The following is a 10,368-nucleotide window of genomic DNA, read 5'->3' on the forward strand; positions in this document are numbered from 1 at the left end:
GGAGGCTCATGCTGCCACAGCAGTGCTTGCTCACTCGCCAGCCATGAGCCCTGCCTATGGTGCACTCTCAAGGGGAGTGGCCAGCGGTATTGAGCTGAAACCAGCTCTCTGATATCCCTCAAGGGGTCTTGGATTGCAAGAGGGCACAGGCCAGGCTGAGGGACCCCACGGGTGCATGTACACGATCAGGCCGGGGATGGACTACAGGAGGGCTCCAGGGCGTGTCTGGCCCATCTCGCTCAGTCCTGATTGGCTGGACCCCAGCAGCCAGCTAACCTACCAGTCGGAGCATATGCCCCCTGGTGACCAGTGCACATTATAGCAAGCGGTTGAGCAGCCTTAGCATATCATTAGCATATTATGCTTTGATTGGTTGTTCGGTTGTTCTGCCATTTGGTCTATTTGCATATTACCCTTTTATTATATAGGATTCCCAGTAGTAGAGAGTCCTACTTGATCAACATACAAAACCATAAAGGAAGAAAATAGATCAATGGTTGCACAGGGTTGTAGGTAGGGGAGAAAACTGAATGCAGGGGGCACAAGTGAACCTTCTGAGGTGAGGGAAATTTTCTATATTTTTATTGTGGTGATGGTTGTGGTTATTTGATCGTATATGTTTGGCAAAACTCTTTGAAATATGTAACTCTCAAAGGGGAACTATTATGTAAATTTTAGTTTAATAAACCAGGCTGGAAAAGTAAAAGATGGCTAGAAATATGTCTTATATGTAAAAGGTATTACTAATAAAATTACAAACTTCTACCAGTGATTGTAAAAATGGACCTGCATAAACACCGAGAATAAAATAACATATTTATGACTAGGAAATATCTTTATAAAAAAGATGTCAATTTTTCTCTAAATCATTCTACTGATTTAATAAAATTTCAAGATGATTTTCTTGAAATTTAAAAATCTTATTTTAAAATTAAGATAAGGGAACAATGGGTAAAACATAAGATAATTTAGAAAGAGCAGAAAAATGTTGTGGTTGTGGGCTGGGAAAGGGCAGAGAATAAAGAATAACTGACCTTACAAACATCAGGTTCATAAAGTATTCATAATTAGAACAACTCAAGTGTAGACAAATGTATTAATGGGGCACATAGACAGCTTAGAAATAGGCCCAAGTTAAGTGTAGAAACTTGGTAATATGATGGAATTTGCATTCTAAATCTATTATGTATAAATGATATTTAAACAAGTGGTATTTGGCATAGAAAAATTGACTCATATTTTATATCGTATGCAAAAATAAAATCCAGATGGTTTAAAAAAGTAAATGTAAAGCAAAATTTGAAAATGCTGCATAGAAAATTTGGAGAACATTTTTTATGATCATGGGATAAGAAAATATTTCTTAAATGTGACACAAAAATCACAGTTTCTGAAGGAAAAGATTAATAAATTTATCATGAAAATTTTAAGCTTTAGTATAATAAAGAACCCCATAAACAAAATAGAAAGCCAAAGTGACATGCCAGAAGCAGATATATGCCACATATGTACCTGACAAATAATTAGTATACAGAACATATAAAGAACTCATACAAATCACTAAGTAAAATGTGACCAAACAGAAAATAAGCAAATGTGGTGACTCTGGGTACTGTATTTTGGAAGTAGAGACAAAGGAAGCTGGGAGTAGATACAAGTGAAGATAAAGTTTATTTGTAATGTTTTATTTCATTAAAACATAGCTGAAGCAGAAATGACAAAATGCTAACACTTGTTCATTCATATGGTGGTTATTTGCTCATTGTTTTAGATACTTCTCTGAGTTTCTTTAAAAATATTTTAAATTATTCAAAATTATAAAAGAATAAAACAAGAAAATAAACTTGTAAACTATAAATTTATAATAATAAATTTGAGCAAAGTGAAAAAATAGAAGTTAAAATTATAAATAATAATTTCCCTGTATACCAGTCATAATAAATTAGCAGAAATAATGATAGAAAGATTCACCTTCACAAAATTAAAAGCATAAAATAAATGTTACTGCTATTAAACACTACACAGATAGACAAATTGAGATGTAGAGACCATACAGCTAGTAAATAGAAAAGCTGAAGTGATAATAATTTAAAAACTATAATCAAATTCAAACTTTGTTAACTAGTACAAGAAGCGACAGATTAATAATCTCAACAATAAAGATAAATTAAAAATAAATAGCCCAGCCAGTGTGGCTCAGTTGGTTGAGCATCATCCATGAACCAGGAGGTTCAATTCCCTGTCAGGGCACATGCCAAAGTTTCAGGCTCTATCCTCAATAGGGGGTGTTCAGAAGGCAACTAATCAATGATCCTCTCTCATCATTGATGTTTCTATCTCTCTATCCCTCTCCCTTCCTCTCTGAAATCAATAAAAACATATTTTTTAAAAATAATAAAAATAAATAAAATAAATGGAAAATAGATTAATCCCAAAGAGAACCTACTATATACAACTATATATAACTACATATATATTCCCTGACCAGGAGGGAGTCAAATTGTGACCTCCTGGTTCATAGGTTGATACTCAACCACTGAGCCACACTGGCCAGGTGAGATTTTTAGTCTTCCTTCTGTGTATGGTGAGGACACATACTGTGTAAAAACATTAACACCTTTAAAATCATGTTTTAAATATAAAAAATATTTTCTATTATCAACCAATATTTCCCTTTACCATATATGTTCCCTCCTAGGAAGAGATTACCTCGTCCAATGCATTTCATAACATGAGATAATCACCTTGCCTCTATTTCATAGTACCCTGTCCCATTTCCTTTTCAGCACCCTTAGTTTATTTCAAATTAGCAGTAGTGGAAATATGACCCAATACCAAAATTTACTACAGATTTTAGAATATAGTCGGTTTTTTCCTTAGCTTTCAGGGCAGTCATGATTTCAGCAATCCCAGGAATAAAACAAGGAAAGGGCCTTACTATGATCACTTTCAAACCGTATGAATACTTCCATCAAAATTAGAAATCTTCACCAGAATTTCCATTCAAAATCCTTAGTGTTGCTTAAATAAGTGATTGAGGCTGAACTACCTGCACAGGACCATGGGAATGTAGTATAGAGCAGAGCATAAACTATAGAACCTTACAGCTGGGAGGGTCTTTATAAATCATCTAGGTCTAGTCCAGCCCTCCTCATTTTACAGTTATAGAAACTGATACTCAAATAAGAAAAGTAATTTGTCACAAGAACTAAGTCAGCATCCAGGACAGGACTAGAATGTAGACTAGGCTATCTGAAACCCCATTTTAAAAGAGATTTTTAATATTTAACTCTTTTTTTTCTTATCAAGTGCCTCTTTCTTGAACTTGTTAAAAGGGGAGAATAAGGGGGTCTGAGAAGAGGGCTGGCTCATTGAGAATTTCAGTTAAGCAACATGATATATAACCTGGTTTTCAAATAAGCTTGTGTTCCTGTAGTCATGAGGCTGAAGGGAACCTCACTTTTCCTTACAGCAATATCATCTGCCAAACATCTGCATAATCCAATCTTAACAGTGAGCATCAGAGTAGAAAGGACTATTTAGTCGGGAGAGGTGTCATTTATCAGTACTCAACTCTCCAGAAAAGTCTAATAATGTTGACCATGTCTTTCTTCTTAAAGCAGTGCAGTTTCCTCTGTACAATAATCAAAATGTTAACTATATAGTTCAATATTTTGTAGTGTAGAACAATATCTATCTCCTATTTAAACCATGAACCCCAACGTGGCAATAACCATGTCTACTCTGCTAACCATTATATTTTCCATGCTTAGTAAATGGGATGTATTCGAAAGTATTTTTCCAAACAATGCATGAGGCCTCTTTTCTCTTGGCTCTTTCACAATACTCTACTCTCCTAATTTTTCTTCCATATGGGTGACCTCTCCTTCTTTGTAGCCTTCACACAGATACATCTTTGTTTTCCCATCCTTGGATCCCTTCTTTCTATTTCAAGCACCGCCTCTTTATCAATTACACTGAAATCACTCTCTCCAGCTGTCTTCTTTCCAGAGTTCCAATTCCACATTTTTTCAACTGTACAGAAAACCTCTTGCTTGACTATAGCAATAGAACTACCTGTGTGACCTCAGTCAAACCAAGTCACTATCCCTCTCAGGATCAATTTGCTCATCCATAATATGAAGGAGTTCCTTCTCTACAGTATATAGAGAAAAATCCTAATTTCCTAGTTAACATTCTACCTTATTTACAGTCAAGCCATCAACCTATATGAAAGTATTTTCACATACTTTCAACATACAATTTACTCCAACACAACTGAGCTCCCTCACCGTTCCCAATGTCCTCTGCTTTTCTGGCCTCTGCCTAGGACATCTTTCCCATCCCCAGACATCTTTCCCATCCCCCAAATGCTTCATGTTAAAAAACTGTTTAATTTTCCAAGCCCAGTCCAAAGTGACTTTCAGGAACTGTCTTTGATCTCCTTGGCTGCAAGCCCTTTGCCTCTCTTTTATGGGTGTGGATCTCATTCTTGGAATATTATAGTTGTTTATATTATTTCTTCTATCTCTTACTTAACTCTGTCTTCTTGAAGAGCAGAGGCTATTCCTAAATCAGCCTATATCTCCCAAATTGCCTTTGGTTCATAGCATGCACTTAGAATCATTATACTGAATGGATTCAGGTTAGGCCGTATCAGTAGTCCTGATTAAAAGCCTCTGAGTTTCTGGAATAAAGACCAAAATCCTTATAACGACCCATTCCAGCCATTCCACCTTTTGTTTAATTTCTTAAATTCACTATGCTTCTCTCATCTCAGGGAGCTCCTGCATGCTCTTCTTCTCATCTAGAAAACTATTCCACCTCCACCATCACTACCACCTTCATGTTTCTATTTAGTCCTAATATCACTTCCTCAAGGAACCTTTTCTTAAACCCGATGCTAAGGCCAGTTTCCTCTGTTATATGCCTTTATAGCTCCCAACCCCCATACTTTTCCTTCATAGCATTTATTGTTGCTGAAATAACATAGTAGTGTGATAGTCTGATATATTGCCTCTTCCCCATCAAACCATAAGCTCCAAGTAAGCAAGGATGGTGTGTGTCTGTTTTGTTCACCTTTATATTATCTGCATGGTCTAAGCACAGCACTGAATAAATAGCTATTGAACGAATGAATTGATTAATGACTGATTTAAAGGTAAAGACTTGGGACTTAGAGTGTACAGAATCTTTGCTTGGCTTCCTATAATCCAGTGATGGTGAACCTATGACACGCGAACTCATTTTTTTGGTTGACTTTTCTTTGTTAAATGGAATTTAAATATATAAAATAAATATCAAAAAGATACATCTTTGTTTTACTATGGTTGCAAATATCAAAAAATTTCTATATGTGACACGGCACCAGAGTTTTTCAAAAAAAAACCCAAAAGTTAGGGTTTTTCAAAATGCTGACACGCCGAGCTCAAAAGGTTGGCCATCACTGCTATAATCCCTTCAAAGTAAAATTGGGATGCCAGGTAGCTCTCTGAGACAGGTAAGGTGGCCTTTTATTCACCATAAGAAATTTATAAAATAGGATAAATACTGCCTCTCTAATGCTGGGAGGAAACCAAAATTGCCTTTCTTTACTGGCAGTATGACCCCAGAAGGCATAATTAACACCAAGTATCTTATTCATTCACTTAACAAACATTTATTAAGTACCTACTCTAAGCCATACACTAGGATTGTGGCTGATAGTATAATAAACTAGACTGATACAGCACCCTACTTGATTGGAATATTTAATCTAAGACTATAATTTATTATATATGCTTTAAAAAATCTTTTATGACTGTCACATACCAGAGGGTGGAAGATAATCTGGCAGAGATGATTTAGAAATTGTAACAAGCCCAATCTGGGCCTGTTAAATTAGTTAGGCAGGTACCCTAGACCAGTGTTGGTCAAAGTGTGGTCCAGAGAGCAGTGCTTGTCTGTGAATGTTTATTACCAGACAGTGGTAACCTAAATGCAGAAACTGAGAATAAACACTTACAAAATGTTACAGCAATTTAACAAAAGTAATTTTTCTGTTGAATCTAATAATAAACCTATCAACTTATATTTTTATGCTTTTCCTTTAATTTTTTAGTAATGTGTAGTTAATGTATTTTACTAAAGTAACAGTCTATGACAGAATGGAATATTTTGGAGGAAAAAATGGTCCTTTACCAAGATAGTTTGCAAAGCACTGGAACAGCAAATTCAGGATTACCTGGCAGTTTGTTATAATGGAAAATCTCAGGTGCCACCCCAGATCCTCTGAATCAGAATTAGTATTTTAACAAGATCCCCAGGGGGTCCTTTTGCACATTAAAGTTAGAGAAGAACTGGCCTAGATGATTTCTAAAGCCCCTTAGAACCTTCAGATTTTATAATTTACTTCAGATAAAAAACTGCAGAGGTGATAACATCCACCTCATCATTTTATAGATGGAAAAACTTAGGTCAAGAGAGAAAAAGTCATGTGTCCAAGATAATTGGCAAATTAGCAGAGGTAGGACTATAACACATTTCCCAACACCCAAGTCATTTTTCCCCTCTAGCATACTGCACGATCACTCCTATTCTACTGAATCCCACTCTGCACCATCCCTCAGTGATGTCGTTTTATCAGAAAGTATCTCAGAAACTAACTTATTCTTTTTCCTTCCATAGACTGTGTTAACTTTAAATCACCACTATTTCAACTGTCTCCTTTATGATAATTACCTTTGACCTATGCTTCTCAAATCTTACCATATGCATATTATCTGACTGCCAGATGGATATTCTGAGCCTTCAGAAGGACTAGCACCAACTGATCCCTGGTCTTCAGAAAAAGAGAGCTTATTTGTTCCCATCAGTCTACTTGATATCAGATATCAAGGAAGAGAGCACACACTCAATGCTGCTTTCGAAAGCTCAGTACTTTCAGTTTGTGGTTGACAATCAAGAGAATAGGATACTAGACCATATTAATAAAAGCCTAGGCTCCAAAATGAGGCAAATGATGACTCTTGTGGTATTGTCAGACATGATCCTTGAGGGGAAAGGTATGATTGCTGTCTTGAACTATCTGAAGAGCTATTATTAAGAAGAAGCAAATTTGTTTCAGGTAGTCCCAAAGAACCAATGAATAAATGTTATGGGGAGACAGAGCTTGGCTTATAATGGAGATCATTATCTGACAATCAGAGTTGCTCAAAGATAGAAGGAGCCATCTAATGAGCTCTCTATCATTGCAAGGAAATTCAAATAGAAATCAGTCAACAAATTGAATGCTTGGAGCAAATTAAAGACCTAGGTGGAGAAATAAAGCTTAAGGATCTTTAGGGGTCATTCCAGTTCCAAGGTTTTAGTATTCTAAAATTTTCAGGGCAGAGTGACCCTAAACTGTCAGAAAATAAGAGCGAGATCTGGTCCTAAAAAAAATTGTTGTTTTTTTTTTTTTTTTGCTCAATGTGAGATGGATGAGGTTATGACAGTGGCAAAGTGAAGTCTTTCCAGGCATCCTTTTAAAAGGAAAGCAAGCTGGCCAAGAAAAGCCATTGGGCAATTTTTTTTTTCTTATGCTACACAAAGGCCAGAGTACTATTTCCGCCCCTCATGTCTTCCCAAGCAGCACCCTTCCTAGTGTACCTACATTTGTCTAACAGAGAAAGGTGCAAAATTCTCCCAAAGGAGGCAGTAGTGCTTAATTGTCTCTAGACTATGCATTCTGGAATCAAATTGTGTTTTAATTCCAAATTGGGACAGTTAATTACTGTGTAACCTTGGACAAGTTACTTAACCTTTCTATACCTCAGTTTCCTCATCTGTATATCAAAAGATAATAATAGTACCTTCTTCATAGGGTTGCTATAAGAATAATACACATTAAAACCTCATCCCAAGATCCAAAACTTATTAAGCAGCTAGAAATATTATTAATAATGTTACTGTTATAATTAATATCATGGACACATTAGTGTTGCTAACTCAAAAAGCCCCATTAAGCAACCAGGTCCCTCCCACTACCAGTTCAGAGACGCTATATTACAAGAGCTTCAGCCAGTCCTTGCATAACTCCAGACATCCAGAACCTGCTGTCCCTCAATAAACCATACCATTCACAACAGGAATCCTGGCTCCTCACCAGGTCTCTCTAAATCTAACAGACACCCCTCCCCCAGTCCCTTGCCATAGTCAGAGGAGCTGCAAACTGGAAGTCAGTTCCAGACAAACCATCAGGTGTTTCTTCCCTCCTGAGGACACAGCTGGATCAAATTCCATGCCTACCAGTGGGATGGGTAAGGTATCCGAATCCCTGGTCTAGACTGTCAGCTCAACTACCTGGGATGGGAATTGGTCAGGCAATGGGGTTTCCCACAGAGAAGCAAGAGAAGCCTCCCAAGTGTGTGAAGGAACTCAGTCCTAACCCCACAATGAGCCTCTTAAAGGAAGGGGGAAGCCTCAATCTGCTTTTAAAGGAAGCAGTTATTTACAACTTTGTACTCACTTGCACCTGGGGAAGGTAATAGGAAGATGGGGAAAGGGGCTACATGGTATTCTCCTTGTTTCTCATTTCTAACAAGGAGAAGCAGCTGCAGAGAAAGAGTTAAAGGAGAAAGGAAGCTCCAGCCATTACCCCATCCCCATACCTAAGGCTGTCTGGGGGGTCATGACAGTGCTGTCTGCTATGGCTAGGGGCCACTTGGTGGCTTTCTGCAGCAGCTGCTGCCTCCCCCCGCCCTACCCCAAGCAATTTGCAAGGTCAATGCTGACCTGCTTCCAAAGAGGAACAAAACAATTCACTGACAATGAAGCAAATCTCCCATACACCACATCTCAAATCCCCTCCCCAAATCAGGTTTTATCCTAGTGCCTTCCTGCCCAGATGCAGACTCTGTGCTTCCACCAGCCCTACTGGGGAACCCAGCATAGCATCACAGCTGCAGAGCATGTCTCGCCTTCCCCGCCAACCCAAGGAGACTCTCAGTACCGGGAGAGATGCTATCGCTAAAGGAGACCTGAGATTGGGGGAGGGGAAGGAGGGACATCTGGGTTTCTTACCAAGCGCCACAGTCACTTCCTGAAGTGGACAGAAGAAAAGGATGAATGAACTGAAACAAGTTAGAGGTTGAGCCCTCACAGAGCTCAGCTTCCTCTTCTCTTTCTCTGGGTCTCTATCCTGGTCCCTCTCTCCTCTGTCTCACTGGTTTGCTTGCTGGCTTGCCGCGCTCACGATCTCCCTCACCCTCCTCTCTCTCTCTTCCTCTCTCCTCCCCCTGCTCTTCTCTCTCTCTCTCTCTCTCTCTCTCTTTCTCTCCCTCCCTCCCTCCTCCCTTCCTCTATCCCTCCCTCTCCCTCCCCTCCCCTTCTTTCCTTTCTTTCTTTATATTTCTCTCCCTTTCTTCCTTTCTTCCCTCCTCCCCTCACCCTTTGCTGGCTTCGGATTCACCACTGACTGGTGCTGAGCACGCGGCTGTGCTGAGGCTCTCAATGCAGAGCTGCAAGGCTTTGAATCTGTGGTTGTTTTAGGAAAGACTGAAGTAGTGTTTTATTCTGTAAGGTATCCAGCAGAGAAATCTAGGGAAGCTCAAAGAGAAGGGGAGGAGCAAAGGAAGCAAGGGGAAGAGAAAGAAAGCAAAAGGCTAAAAGCAAATGGGAGGATAAAGGAATTACCATAGCTGATCTGTGGTGTTTACTAGCTGCTCCAAGACAGAGAGAAGTGGTCTGTATCCCTTATATCCCTTAGCCCAGGCTCTAAATAAAGCTTTGACAATCCTGTCCACATTACATTTCTGACAAATATGAGATTCTAAAAATTGTACATCAAAGGTTGTCATTCCCACCCAGCTAAGAAGAAAGAGTTCAGCGACATTGATCCCCTAATAACCCAAAGGCCACCCCACCCCCAACCAAGTAGAAGTATGAACCCAATTCAGAACTGTCAGCTGGAACTTCCCTTCAGGCAAAACAGAAAAGCAGCAGAATGACAATGTTTTCCTTTAAAAAAAAAGCCTTTGATGGGAATGTAAGTGTACATAAGTGTGTGAGCCAACATGTGAGTTTGTACAAGGGGGAAGAAGAGGTGGAGAGAAAGAGATTAATTAACTCAACATATAAAATAATTATATTCTCATTGGGGTAAAAAAATAAAACCTGGGCAAAGTATAATAATAATGCAACCAAGGGTGGACAGAGACCTGGGCTAAGAATAAAACAAAGGAGCTTAGATTTGAGTTCTGCCTCTGAAAAATCACTCCACTGTTGCCTTCCAGTCATTTCTTCAATCTGGCCCTCATTATCTCAATGGCAAAATGAATAGTGATGGATGTAGATGATCTTGAAAGACCCTTTGGGACCAAACAATCTAGGCTCTAAGACAGGAAAATC

General features: G+C 38.6%; 1 protein-coding gene across 1 annotated transcript in view; it reads right to left on the reverse strand.

Annotated features, from left to right (window-relative positions):
* LOC102768798 (gamma-aminobutyric acid receptor subunit alpha-3-like) overlaps window positions 1-9,508 on the reverse strand; it is a gene marked incomplete at its 3' end in the record, with an annotated part of 95,947 nt that extends 86,439 nt beyond the window's left edge. The window contains exons 1-2 of the mRNA XM_015572486.1: window positions 9,409-9,508; window positions 9,043-9,061 (exon numbers count right to left, since the gene is read on the reverse strand). The remainder of the gene's footprint in view (window positions 1-9,042; window positions 9,062-9,408) is intronic.
* Between the last annotated feature and the right edge of the window lie 860 nt (window positions 9,509-10,368).

This window comes from Myotis davidii, unplaced genomic scaffold (genome assembly GCF_000327345.1).
Source record: "Myotis davidii unplaced genomic scaffold, ASM32734v1 scaffold249, whole genome shotgun sequence".
NCBI classification, from domain to species: domain Eukaryota; kingdom Metazoa; phylum Chordata; class Mammalia; order Chiroptera; family Vespertilionidae; genus Myotis; species Myotis davidii.